Here is a 15,145-nt window from a genome sequence, read left to right on the forward strand (position 1 = left end):
TTCATAGAAAGTTAACTTGTCTGAGATTCCTTTGGGTGGAATTCCCTATTTAGACAAAGCTTCCAGCCCCTTGGCACTTATGTGAAACAGTCTTTTATGCCATACATCAGCTTCTGTCATGTCATTTGGTATGGCAACATATGCTCCTTTCATCATTTCAACACCTATGACTACAAACAAGTCATTGACTTTCTCCCCAACAAGAACTACCTTAGAATCTTTAAGGACATCAAAGGTTCCACCCTTGCCCCTGTATTCACACCCTACTGTATCTAGCATTCCGAGGGAGATTAAGTTTCTCTTGAGAAGTGAGGATTTTGTTTTGACTTCAGACCCACGAAGTGAGGATTTCAACCTAAAAGAAGAGGGGTTGGTAGAATGAAAAACTCACAGAGAGTCACACCTTGCAGCTGCCTCAACTACACGTGGATTACTCCACGATCGACGATCAGTGGGAAATGTTGGAAGCCGACCAAAAATCATTTTGGTAATAATTTCTTCTCTTTTTTTCCTCTCAAATTTCCAAAAAAGCTCTCAAACCCTCTCAGCCTTTGCTTTGTGATCTTGCGTGAATTACAGAGACTGAAGGATCAATTTACACATGCAAATTGAAGAAAATAAAGAGGAAGAGAAGATGAACAAAAGCATGTACGTGATTCGGCCTAATTCAGAGCCTACGTCCATGAGAAGGGTAGATGATCTTTTATTGAAGTATATTCAAAGATAAGTTTTCTTTTTATAGATTTGTAGACTGAATGTTAAGATTGAAACAAAAATAAATGTAACAACTATATATATGACTTTACATGTCTGTTATGAAAGTTGTAAAGAAAACTAGTCGTTGAGGCTCTATTTGAGATTATTATCTTTTAGTTTGTACTATCGACTTCTTGATCGGAGGTTTGATCTCCATGCGACATGTTAAAAAAATAATAAATCAATGAAGGAGTTAGTTGAGGATTCAAACCTTTCAATTGCTTCAGTGAATAGTTGAAGTTCATCCAATGTAGCATATATATCATACATATCATCAAGAACCGTCGCAAGAGCAATAATTTTGGCTAATAATATTCTAGCAACAGAGTATTTTGGTTCATAATAAACTCCCAATGCCCAAATGAAGCTCTCCACAGCCTTATCTCATGCAAAAGATAGTTCTTCCATTAAATTCAAATGCTTCCATCATCTATACATTATTTATGCAAAACATAATTAAAACTCAAAATTGCATGTCTCCTGATCATCCCTAGATCTAAATTAAATTAACTTTTCTAAAAATAATAATAATAACGACTATATTAGGTCGGCCTCTTCGAATAATTGATTTCTCCATACGTGACAATTCTTCAACTAATGGAGTTTAATAGAGAGGATTTAAGCCTACAAACAACATGATAAACAAATTAAAATTATAAAATTTTTCTTAGGAACTAGAATGCATAAAAAAAAGGGGGGGGTTCACCTTGAAACTTCAAATAGTTCTTTCTGGTAAATTTTTTGCATAGCATTGTAATCCAACTTTGCAGACTTGAGCAAAACATTGTTCTTCAATGGATCCTTTTCATATATAGAGATATTGTGTATGGTGATAAGCCTTGGCAAAGCTTTTAGGATTGGCCACTTCAAAGCATGTTTAGCTTCTTCAATAAAAGGAGAGGTAGAATCCATGGTTATTGCTTCAAGTTTAGTAGTTGTAAAGGCCAAACCTTTATCCAATATACTCTCTCCATTCATTCTCCAATGTGATGCTTCATACAAACTCAATATTTCACTTTTTCCATTCACAATTGATTCTCTGAATTCTCCCCCCTCTCTTGTAAATTTGTTGAATATCTCTGTTTAAAATAACTCAATATTTCCTTAGAAAAAATGGTGCTAAATTATCGAAAATTTTTAGAAAAAGAAAATAGAAATATAATTTAAAAAATTCCTAATGAAAAAAAAAAAAAAAAATTAAAAAGCTTGCAAAAAGTACATGGTTTGGAGGAAACCCATGAACACTAGTCTCCATCAACAAAAAAAGTTTCAACTAAATGATCACTATTCTTGAAACCTATTACAAATTATACACTACTATAATTCCACAGAAATTGACTAGAGATCTAGTTCACTAATCACATGAAATCAAGCAATCGAAACTTGAGGGCAGTATAGTAAATATCTTCATCGTCGTCAAGGTTAAAAGTGTTTTGCATATTTAAGACTTTGTTAATTTCTTTTTCAAAATGGTAAAACAAACCTAAATGTTGAATTGAATCAATCAAACTTAGCTTTTCTGAAAAATTTTCAGTAGCAACTCCAAACATTCTTATCACTTCTTCTCTTAACTTTTCGAGCTCTTTCTCTTCATTCTTCTTTTCTTCCTCAATTTTTGTGTTGTCCTAGAACAACACGAGATAGACATTTATCATTTAATGTTGAATATATTTATAAGTAATAGAAGTTATCATTTAATGTTGAAAGTTTGCAAATCGAGTAGGAACCTCATCGAAGTTAATCATAAATGGTATAATTGAATAATGTTAAAAATTTAGATATCTTGGTCAAAACATCAAAAAAGATAGAAACTAATCATAAATGGGAAATATCACACTCTAATGACTAAGTATACACAATATGATACAAAGATACTCCATCAGTATTTGAAATCATATATATATATATATATGTGTAGCTATCAAAAATCACATCATGGCTTAAAGTGGCATTATTTTGTGGCTTGGAATCAGATGCAACTATTTGAAATGACATTTTCTTTTATCTTTAATTTTATGAAGATATATAGAATCCTTACACATAGGCTTTATGTAAGATGCATTCCAGGAGGATTGGAAAGATGATATTGGGTGAAGTAGCTACAAAGTTACTATCTGGTTGATAACTGGTTGGTTCTTTTCTTTTTTTTTCTCTTGTAAGTATCTTCTCACAATTTATTTACCATAGTTTTCATCTTTCCCTTAACACTTGGACTTCTAAGTCAAATAAATAAAGAAAAAAAATACAAGTTTTTAAAATTATGTACTTTGGTTAGTTTTCAAAACTAGACCTAGTCTTTTAAAGTACTTCTGAATAGTAAATAAAGAATATTATTAGGTATAAAAGAGGTTATTATTAACTTAGTTCTAAAATTAAAAATTTGAAACAAAAAATAAAGGTCATATATAGTAACCATTTGGTTTTGGTTTCTGATTATTTGAAAATTTAGCTTGTTAATACTACTTCCTCCTATAAGTTTCATTTGTTTTGTTATTAACTTCATTTTTTTCTAATGTTTTAAAAATAACTATTTCTTCCATAAATGTGAAAATTAGTGTATGAAATTTAAGGGAAAACAAACCTAATTTTAGAAAAAAACTTGTGATGATTATTGTTAACAAATATGAAGAGAAATCTAATAATTCACAGAAGATAAATATCTCAATAATTGTATGGAGCTATTTTCACCATCATTATTCAAATATTAATGATTCCAAAATATATATATATATATATATATATATATCTTAATTGGCATGTTTCACATGGGAATAGAAAACAAGGGCAGCTCAGATGGTGAAATGACAATATATGTATCTGTACCAAAATGTTATGACAATATATGTGTCTGTAAAATGTTATGACAATATATGTATCTCTACCAAAATGTTTTCTATAAAACATAGGAAATTCATTACTAAAGTCCTCTGTCCAGACAGCAATTGTGAGATGCTTCATTTCTGGCTGAGAGTGCTTGTGGTTGTTGTTCTGTGATGCTTTTATAGAGGTTTATTCATTAGTGCTTATGACTTTCCAAGACATTGATTCATTTACCTTTCTACTTTCCTCCAATAATTGGGCAACCTTTAAACATAAAAAATTGTATTGAAACAAGAAAAATCTTTAGTTGCATTTCGATAATATACACTTTTGTTTAGTTTACATAAGTGTTTAATCACAGATTTTCATGTGACGAATTTTTTTCTTGTAATTTTTTTTAATATTTTTTCTTTTTATTGAATGGGATGCATGGAGATAAGTATTCTTGAAATCATTGTTAGTTTAAATACAGTTTGGTAGCCATTTCAATTTGTCTAAATATTGTTTATTTGTTTTGCTGGGCTTCCTAACTCTGGTTCACCTCCCCTGTATGGAAGAAAACTTGAAAAAAGTCTCTTCCATTGTCAAGATTCTTGTAACAGAGGTATCACCCGCTGCGCGGATCTTGACATTCAGGGTATGGAGCCACTGTCGTCGAGGTCAGCGTGCGTAGGCACGTATCTGGATCGGATGACAAATCTTCGGACACACTTAAAGCTCTCTTGACTTTCCCAAACAATGTTTAGGATCTCGCTGAGGTATCTTCGTTAGAAGCGCACTCTAAATTTTAGAAATGTTTTTAAAATCCATGCCAATTTTGAAAATTAAGAAAGTTGTTTTTAAAAACACCTGTTTGTTTTAGGAATCTCAGTAACAATTATATATATACAAAGAAAATATTAACTCATAACACAAAAAAAAACAGAAGTTGTAAATATAGCAATCAGGTCCAAAGTATTAGCATATACAGTGTAACACCTCGAATTTTTATGTAACTTTTCTTTAAATTATCTTAAATTGTTTGGACATTATTTTGTTAAATTGAGGCCAAAATTGAATTTAAGAGGTAAGCTATTTAATTCAAATGATATTTGTAATGATTTAGAATTTTAAATCAATTTAAGAAGAAATTGGATTAATTTATCTGGAGGCCTTCTTTAATTTAGAGTGGCAAGTTTGAAAAGAAGAAGGAAAAGAATGGGATATTTAATCATGCATATCTTATTATTTGGGATTTTTGAAATTTATCTTAGGAAAGTTGAATAAATGAATGTGGAACTTGAAATTTTATTAATTGAGCAAATTGTTTCCAATTTAATTATTTTGAATTAATTGGAGTTACATTTACTGTCAAAATCGGATTATAAAAAGATAATTCAATTTTATTAATTTTATTAAATGGTGGAAGATAAAATATATTGGAGGGAAATTTTGGATAAAGACTTGTAAATAAAGAAAAGGAAAAGAATTAGAATTTTGGAAATAAAAAGGAATTTGAAATTTAATTAATTAAATTAATTCAAATTTAGTTCTTTTAAATTAATTAAAGTTACATTTACGGTCAAAATTGGATTATAAAAAGATAATTCAATTTTATTAAATGGTGGAAGATATAAAATATATTAGAGGGAAATTTTGGATAACGACTTTAAAATAAAGAAAAGGAAAAGAATTAGGATTTTGAAAATTAAAAGAAATTTGAAATTTAATTAAGAAGAAAAAGGAAAAATTGTGGTTTTAAATTTTATGCTCGTAAATTTTGGAGTTTGGATACAAATTAGAGAAAATAATTAATTTAAATTAAGTTGATATGAGAAATTTGGATTTAATTTAAATTAATTATATTTGTAATTTCTAATTTTGTTAGATTGTGAAATTTCTAATTCAATTAGAATACAGATTCATAAATTAATTAGATTATGGATTTTCTAATTAAATAAACTATGATTTTCATAATTAGAGAAAATATCATATTAAAAAAGGAAATCTAATCTATCTACTACTTTAATAATCTACTACTTCGAGTTATAGAATTCCGAATAATTTAGGATTAGGATTATTTTTCGTCTATAAATATAATCATTCACTTCATTCCAACGAATGGTCAATTAGAAAGAAAAATTCCTATTAATTTCACATTTTTTAACCATTCGTTGTTATGCATCTATTGGTCACTGCCGCTCGCCGAATTTTTTATTTGGTGAGTTGTTGATGAGTTTTCTTTGAATTTCTTAATTGATTCTTTAGTAGGCATTGAATTTTGGACCAAACTTGATTTACCCATAAGGTTTGTGTTGCAGTTAATATGTTAAATTGAGTGTATCTTGTAGCTTGTAAAGATAAATTATATATCTAATAAAATAAGAGATATTTTATTAATGTTTAGACTATATTAAATCAATCCAATAAACTAAGATCCAAGGTTATTTTATGAAACTCAAACATGTATGTGGAGACATACAGGTGGATCACGTTTAAGTGATAATATAAATGGTCTGTAGTAGATGGATAAGGCTAGGTAACTTATCATGGTGACACTACAAATACAACCTGCTTTGTAGATATTACAATTATTGTAAAGTGCTACAAATGATCTGATCCTAATTGTTCATGTGGAGATATGCGAGCGAAGCTATGCAAAGAGTTTGTATAAGACCAGACCGCAAAATGAATAGTTTTTTTATATAGTACCATTGCTAGAAGAGACTTATATTTCACTAGGATGACCATAAATGACTTGACCTTAATCCTGATTGAGTTATGAACTCTCTTCTATGAGGGCAATCCTTTGATTTGTATAGCTGAGAGTGGCCTTGTTAGCCAGCTCAACAAGCCTACCATTTTAGGGACTCGTCCGAGTAGGGAGTTGGGAACACAATTACACAAGATAGAATTAACTCCTTTCTTGACCTTAGAGAAAGTAGATAAATTAGATTTAACTACAAGGGTAAAACGGTATTTTGACCTAACTATAGTTATGAGCAATTTGTGAAGGGTTAACTCATTATTGATTGGTTATAGTTGTGGACACAGAAATAAATCTACAGTGCGAAGAGTGCAACTATCAGTCTTCAATGGAGTGACCGGTAGTTAATGAAAATTGATTAATTTAATTAAAGAGTTTAATTAATTAATATTGTATAATTTGAACTTCTCATTTGTAGGTCCATAAGGTCCCCTTGTTAGCTCACTAAAGGATATATAAGAGGAATGATTTGAATTGTTCAAATCAATTGCATATTAATGAGATTAATATAATATGGTTAATTATAGATGTGATCTATACTTAAAGAGAGAAAATATCTGAATAAGATTCAAATACTAAAGAGTGTATTACGTATAAATATGTGATAATTATACGTTGATTAATTATATATTAAATATGATTTAATATAGTCGTTTAATTGATTAATTAATGGTTAATTAATTAATTAATTTTTAAGAAGTAGAGATAAATAGGCATGTAATGTTTATTTATTTATTATATATATTAAATTGAATTTAATATATATGGTTATTTAGTTATTGAAATAATTAATTAAATAAAAGTTATTTAATTAAATTAGAACTAGAGTGAGAATAGGAAAGACCAGTAGAAGGCGAACACCCTTCCTCTCTATAAATAGGTCTTCATGGCCCATGTTTGTGACACAGTTGAATTGGGAATTCTAAATTCTAATCTCCTACTACTTCTCTCAAAATCTCTCTTCGTTTCTCGACTACTTCTTCTTCCTTTCCAAAGTCTTGGAGACCACACATCCAATTCTTGGGATCCTAATAACAAGGTTTCATTTATGGTGGTGTCGCTTGATCATTGAAGAGACGTTCCGGGAAAGACACAAAGGGAATCGTGTAGAATTTAGGAATTTACAAAGGTAAGGTTTAACTCTTCCCTCTTTTTTTCTTTTAAATGCATGCAAATCTTGATTTTTTATCCATATAATGTATTTTTTTTTTTATGTCAAATCAAAAACAAATCTGCAAAGCAATCACATGCTTCTGCTTGGGATTCGATCCCCTCAGTTTGGAGCATCAACTCAAGTTTTTTAATATCGTTAATGTACTGTTCAACAAGTTTCGGAGCATTATGACGCATATTTGGTGAGTATTAAGACTATGAACTTTTTGGATTAGTTATAAATGTTGAAAATTGGATATTAATTCCTAAATTATGGTTTAAGTGTAGATCTGAATATTTGAGTTAAGTTTGGAATAAATTTAGAGCAAACAAAGCGTTTGGTAAGTTATTGGAGAATTATAAAATGAATTTAAATTAGTTGATATAAAATTTATAGGTTTGGGATGAAATTGAAGGTCGTGGTGTTAGGAACGCTAATTCAAGTTTCGTTTGGAGATTGATTTCTTGGATTAATTTTGGAATTTCAATCCGAGATAAGTGTCTTACTATTGGTTCGTATTCGAAACACTCGCTCCGACCTTATAATGATGATAAGACTGTTTAATTTAATGTTATGGATTGTTTTGACAGAAATTTTATGATATAATGATTGAGAGCATTTTAGTAATTTTTTCATGAATTAAGCTTCTATGATTATGAAGAAGTATATATATATATGGACTGATGCATGCTAAGTATATATCGTCACTTTTAACCTTCTTCTTTGGGTAGTATACTCCTTACAACGGATTATGTGTTCCTTTGGGTTTACACCTATGACTGTATATGCACCTTCAGGTTCATATTTATGACTATTTTGTGTACCTTCGGGTATACACCTATGATTGACATGTGCTCCCTCGGGATAGACCTATAATTGATAGTGTACCATCAGGTATACGCCTATGACTGACATGTGCTCCCTTGGGACACACCTACAACTGATATATGTACCTTCGAATATACACCTATGACTGATATGTGCTCCTTTGGAACACACCTACGACTGATATGTGTTTCCTTTGGGATCACATTCACGACTTATTTTTTATCCTTTCGGGTTTACCACGACTGATATGCTATAGGATGTACACTATCACTTAGATAGGAAGATTAATATGTTACCTAAATAGCCCATTAGTGGGTTACTTATTTAGTGTTCTTGTACTCATCCTTTCTTATTTTATGTTTTTCATGTAAATGCAACAATAGACATGCGAGTGATAGGAGGGACCCGTGACTGTGCCATATGGGACAAGAAAATCTCTTCTGCTTAGTTTATGTTTGCAAGTTATTTAAAAATTTTAATCGGGAACTCGATGTTAGATAGGAATTTTAATGTTTTGTTTATTATTTTTCATAAATGTTTTTAGGATATCCTGAACAAAAGTTTTATTCATTTCTTTATTTATTGATTTGATAAAATGATTTGAAGTGTCATTCCTTTTTTAAAGAATTTTACTTCAAAGGTCAAAAGTTTTAAATGTAAATGTGTAATTATGAAGTAACAACTCATGTTAGAGAACTCGAAAAGTTAGGTCGTTACAGTTGGTATTAGAGCTAAGTTTTAGGTTTTATAGATGGATTTTCGATGTTACTCCAGAATGTATGTCCCTTATGTCCCATTTACGGATCCTTCATCCTCAACATATATGTTCTATCAATGAGGGTTTTATGAAAAATGTGTTTAAAAACCTTCATGTTTAAGCTTTATGTACTCATTAATTGTTATTGCTAGTTTAGCAATCTAAAAGAAGTTAGTGTGATGATTATTTTGTTTTGGTAATATGGAAAGAAATAAAATTTTGTATTTGTTTAAGCCATAGAATAAGGTAGGTGAGTTGAAAATTCATTGAGAAATAGTATTCGTTTTACATTGAGAGAATAAAATTGGTGGTTCTACAAGAAACTTTATCATAAAAGCATACGTTCTTAGGTATGATATTAAAGATGCTTTATAAGATAAGAAATAGGTGAAGAAGAGACTTTAGTTCTATTAAAGATTACTAGATATTAGAATTAAAATGCTTCAAGAGAAAATTTGAAAAGATAATTAGGTCATGATCATTTTCATGGTGTCGAAGTTGGTAGAGTAAGTAAGGTGTGGTGTTTTAGTTGTCATGTTACATGTCTAAAAGGAAGAAGACTTACTAGTTGGAGCATAAAGCAATATTATGAGGAATTATTTACAAGACCTAGGTAAGATGAATTGGTCAAGGACGGCCAAGATGGTTGAAATATAGTTGATTTTAAATTAGGGAAATCAAGTTGTTGGATTGAATTATTCTTAAGGTACTTGTGTTTGAACTACGTTTTGTCATAGTGAGAAAGCTCAAGTTTAATTAAATGACCTAGGAAGAAGAAAAGGTATTTGGAGTTAAAAATGATATCAATTTGTGAAGGATGGCTTGCTAAAGCTTGAATTTAAGAATTGGATTGTAGATTGTGAAGGGGTTAGGAATAGTCACATGTTTTGATACAGATATATTTTACTAAGAAAGTGAAAAAAAAAAATCTTAGATTTATTAATCATGGAAAAGATAAGGGTAAGAGAAAATGAAAATATCTGAGAAATATTTTTTTGTTTTTGAGAAAATAAGAGGAATTAATGTTTTGAGATTAAAGACATAGGTTCGGTTTGTTGTTTTAAGATAGGGTATATGTGTGTACGGACTTTTGGAATTTGTATGAACAATCTCGCCTAAGCGATTGGTCTTGGAGCTATGTTTTTTAGGTACAGACAGGAACAGACCGACAAGTGATAGGAAGGACCCGTGACCGTGCCATATGGGACAAGAAAATCACTTTCGCTCAGTTTATGTTTTCAACTTATTTTAAATTTTAATTGGGAACTTAATGTTGGACAAAAAATTTTATTCTTTTGTTGGTTATTTTTCGTAAATGTTTTTAAGGGACCCCGAAAAAAAAGTTTATTTATTTGTTTAATTATTGATTTGATAAAATTATTTGAAGTGTCATTCTTATTTTAAAGAATTTTACTTCAAAGGTCAAAAGTTTTGAATGTAAATATGTAATTATGAAGTAACGACCCATATTAGAGATTTTGAAAAGTTGGGCCGTTACATATAACATAATACAAAAGACTTTGCAGATATAATAAAATATCGACCTAACTCTCGATGACTATCAGTGATAGACCATATTGGTCGGACAAAATTTGTCACCTAATTTTGGACCAAATAATTTAACCATTTCCACTAAAAAATGTAGTAGTAGTAGTATGAGTCAAACACGAGGAACCTTTGAATTTCTCTAATGAACTGTTGAAAATCCAAGGTAACTGAAAGGGGTGGGGGGGTTGAAAATTGAGTTTGTATGCAAAAATATTAAATTGCAAGAAAAATAAACAAAGTTTGAATTCAATAATTAAATGATCTAGCTTACGCTTTTGAGTTGTTTCCCGAATTATAACTTGATCATAGATTATCGGATTAATTCCTATGTTGTCTATGTTTAGCCAACTTGCCTAAAAAAAATTAGGTGAAAGTCCAATTAATCAAATTAGCCAATTCAATTAGATGAAAAGCATCATAATTAATTAAAACTAACTGCATTACAATTAAAGATTATGCTAAGGTGGATATAAACTAGGAACAACCTAAATTAATATTTATTATGGTTCTTCTTAGGATGATTAGAACAATATAACAAGCTAAGCTAACCTTTTGCCACTTTATATCGGTCATAATTTATATCGCCTATTGCCATTCGATACCTAGCTAATGATCATACAACTTCTAGTAATGATGTAATCATAAACATGCATGATAGAAAAAGAAACTAAAGACCAAATCATGGAATCAAGTAATTGATTTAAATCTCGCAAGTTACGATATCGAGGAAAGCGAACTCTTCACCTAAGCTAGAATTAGTAGCTTAGCTCCTCATTGACATGCTGATCAAGGATGCTGAAATTTCATACATCAAGATCAAAAGGCAAAAAAAAAAAAAAATAGAGAGAAAATGCACTGAGAATCGGTTGGGATCATATATCAAAACACTAGGCGCTAAAAGAAATATTTATAATTGTCAAATTGGTGGCATGGTAGCACGTGGCGCTGCGTGTCTTTGATGCGTAGATCACCTCTTGAACATCGCAACACTATAGGATAGTTTCGTGGCGTTGTGCAGTTCGAACAAAATCGTTGCATTCTATGTTGCAGTGTTGGTTGTGGCACATGGCTAGTCACCATTGCGCCACATATAGTAGTAAATAGTAATTTTTGCCTTCTCCAATTGATACAATTAGGCTTCATTTGACCATTTTTAGTTCCATTTTATCCCTAACACCACATTCTACCCTATAGGTGCTCGAAACCTACAAATCAATCAAATAAATATATAAAATATAAGAACAATCTCAAGTTAAGTGGATTATGATAGTACATTTTGGGCACTAACATCACCTAAACTTAATTCTTGATCGTCCTCGAGCAAGGTAGAATAAAACACATAGTCACACAAGAGGGATGCTCACACAGATTGCATGGTTCGTTATTGAAGTTTCAAATGTCTCCTCAGATTTAACTTGTACACAACAATGAAATCAATTCATAATCAGTCAATGAAGCACAATTTAAAACTAATTATAAACTTATTCATGCAAGAGTGAGTTCATAGCCCCTCGAATTAAGTCCCAGCAACCCATAATGGTTTTAAGTAGCTTTCAATTTGTTTTTCTAGCTCAGCAACCCAAAAAAAATGTGAATGCAGTAATATGTCAACTGATGTGCCTCAAAATAAACTCTAGGGTCCTAAACTTGCATTTCTTTTACCTAGAGGCATAATATGCTTTCATACATTATTGTAGGGAACTATACTCACTTTTTTCTCGTGAGTATCCTAACTAATCACAGCAAGGTAGCTCTTTTCCCTTTTAGTCATGCATAAACATTATAATTTTTTTTAAAAAAAAATCCATGATATTTTCTTTTCATTGCAAAACTATATCAATTTATTTGTTAAGCTGACATATAAATCATATTTTTCTTCCTCGATATTAGATTTATCATGCAAGACACTCTTAAATCAACGGGGTCTATTGGAGTTTTTTTTTAAAAAAAAAAAACTAAGTAATATAATTCTAAGCATGCAAGACCTAATGTAGACATGGCAAAAAACTTAAGCGTGCACGAGAAGTAAGAACTTTTTTTTAAAAACGGCTAAAATCATGATTATTCAATTTAAAGAATATTTCATACTGATTAAAATCACAAAGGAGTGCGTCATCAACTTGTCATAAATCATGCAACATGAGCAAACATGTAATTAAGCACACAAATAAAGTAGTCCAAGCTTAGATGCTCAAGGACTTCAACCAAAACATGGACATCTCCACTCCCAACTTAAAATTAAAGACTGCCTCTAATGTGATTACGAAGTAGAGACAAGGGACAAAAAGAAAGGGAAACATAAATGTTCCTTGGAATTTGGAACACAAGACGATAGTAATATTTGGCTCAACTAAGAATAAGTCTCTTCATTTCTCAAGGCACAAAAACCTAAAGATCAAGAAAAATTGAAAGAGTTAAGCCAAAAATAAATAAAAATGGAAAAGAAACCTGAATTATGAAAGCAAAATCAAATGTAAATCCTAGCTGCCTCCATATCCATCATTGGTCGTCATGTCACCATCCATATCCATCACTGTAGTAAATAGTGGGGATGACACTGACCTTACAAACATCAGACATTGGTTGGGAAGGAAGTTTCCCATACTTCGTGTCTAGCCTGCTGACTGTGCTGATCAGTTGGGAAAGTTGATTCGCCATACTCTGCATGTGGGAGAAAGTTGTCTCCTGATTCTGCTTCAGCTGTATATTTATGTCTGTCCGGCTCTTCACCACATCATCAAGAGGCATACCTAAACTGCTATGTCTCTGGTTTTCTTGATTGCCCCAATAGTTATAATTGTACATTCATCCACCCTGCTGGTTGCCGGCATAACTGACCTAAGCTATATAGGCTCTTGGTGCTACTGCGTTGTCATAGAGAATGCCTGTTTCACAAGATTTATTAGTTTAGCTAATTAAGCTCTAAGTTCATTTGCCTCTTGTGAAAATCTATGAGGATAGGAGGCTCGTGCCTCAAACTACTGGGCATTTGCTGCCATGGTAGAGATGAGTGCTTTTTCCTCCAAAGGGGTCTTACTGAGCGAGCCCTTCATACTCCATCATACTTGAAAATACTCGATCATACTTGATCATACTCGATCGTTCCTACTCCATCATGCTTGAACATGCTCGATCATACTCGATCGTTCATACTTCATCATGCTTGAACATACTCGATCATATTCGATCATACTTGATTGTTCATACTTAGTCATGCTTGAACATACTCGATCATACTTGATCGTTCATACTTAATTATGCTCGGTCATACTCGATCATACTCAATCATTCATACTCGATCATGCTTCACACTCAATCATGCTTGAACATACTCGATCATTCATACTCGATCATGCTTCACATTCAATCATGCTTGAACATACTCGATCATACTTGATCAAGCTTGAACATACTTAATTGTTCATACTCGATCATGGCTGATCATACTCGATCATGGCTGATCATACTCGATCATACTCAATCATACTCGCGCATTTTGTACGTTTTCAATATTATGCATTATTAGTTACCTCATTTATTAAACTGTCCACCAACTTTAGTAATGATTGTTCTGATTGTTTGTTGATTTTATCAATGATGTTCTAATTGTTTGCTAATTTTATTTCACTTGCGTATTTCCACTACACATTCAACCACTTCATTAATAACTCAACCAATTTATTAATTGAATTTTAGTTTATTCATGATGTAAACTTAATTCTGAGGCTGGTCACACTTTTATTTTAATACTTGTTGGGACTGTTATTAATATTCAACGACCCACCCCTCTCCCTTCACTTTTCCTATATAACAATATTAGTCCTTCTCTATTTGCTGAGAACCTCCACTGTCTAAGATTTATTTTTTCAATCTGGTGAGTTGTTTAACTTTGATTTCTCATTCTCTACTTTCTGATGTTTCGTTATGTTCTTTTCATATTATTAAGTTTCTAACTTTTGGTTGTTTGGTTGGTGGTAAGGTGCCTCATTGTATTTTGATTCGGCAACCCATGGACTCCATCCATATCGTATTTTATAAAAGTAACATAGGTACTTCTCTATTCGAACTAATTCTCTTCCTACATTATAAGTATTTGTAGATTTTTCTAACTTATTTTTATTGTTTTGTTATACAGCCCAAATTAATACGGAATATTAAATTAGTTTGAGGTTGATTTGTTACTTTTTTTTTTTTTTTTGTATTTTCCTATGTTCTATTTCAGTTGTATTTTTTTTTTTTTATGTTATTAATTTTGGTGTGTTACTTATACAATGGATATATTACACAGACTGTTTGACATTTTTTGGTGTTATTAATTTTTTTAATTTTTTATGAGTATTTACATTGTCTTCATTTATTTTTAATGTTTACATGCTTCTTCATATTGAAGTTACCTAAGTTACCGAGCAAAAGTGTGATATTTTTATTTTTGGAAGATTGAACAATAAAAATATAGTTTAGTTAATTAATAAATAGAAATATATTACTTAGACTTAATAAATTCTAGTAATTTATATAATCATTTTTAATTATTTTA

General features: G+C 30.8%; 1 pseudogene; it reads right to left on the bottom strand.

Moving 5' to 3' along the window:
* Positions 1-45: 45 nt before the first annotated feature.
* LOC150032406 ((-)-germacrene D synthase-like) lies at positions 46-13,356 on the bottom strand (annotated as a pseudogene).
* Between the last annotated feature and the right edge of the window lie 1,789 nt (positions 13,357-15,145).

This window comes from Benincasa hispida, chromosome 11 (assembly GCF_027475165.1).
Source record: "Benincasa hispida cultivar pf3 chromosome 11, pf3_genome.v1.1, whole genome shotgun sequence".
NCBI lineage: Eukaryota > Viridiplantae > Streptophyta > Magnoliopsida > Cucurbitales > Cucurbitaceae > Benincasa > Benincasa hispida.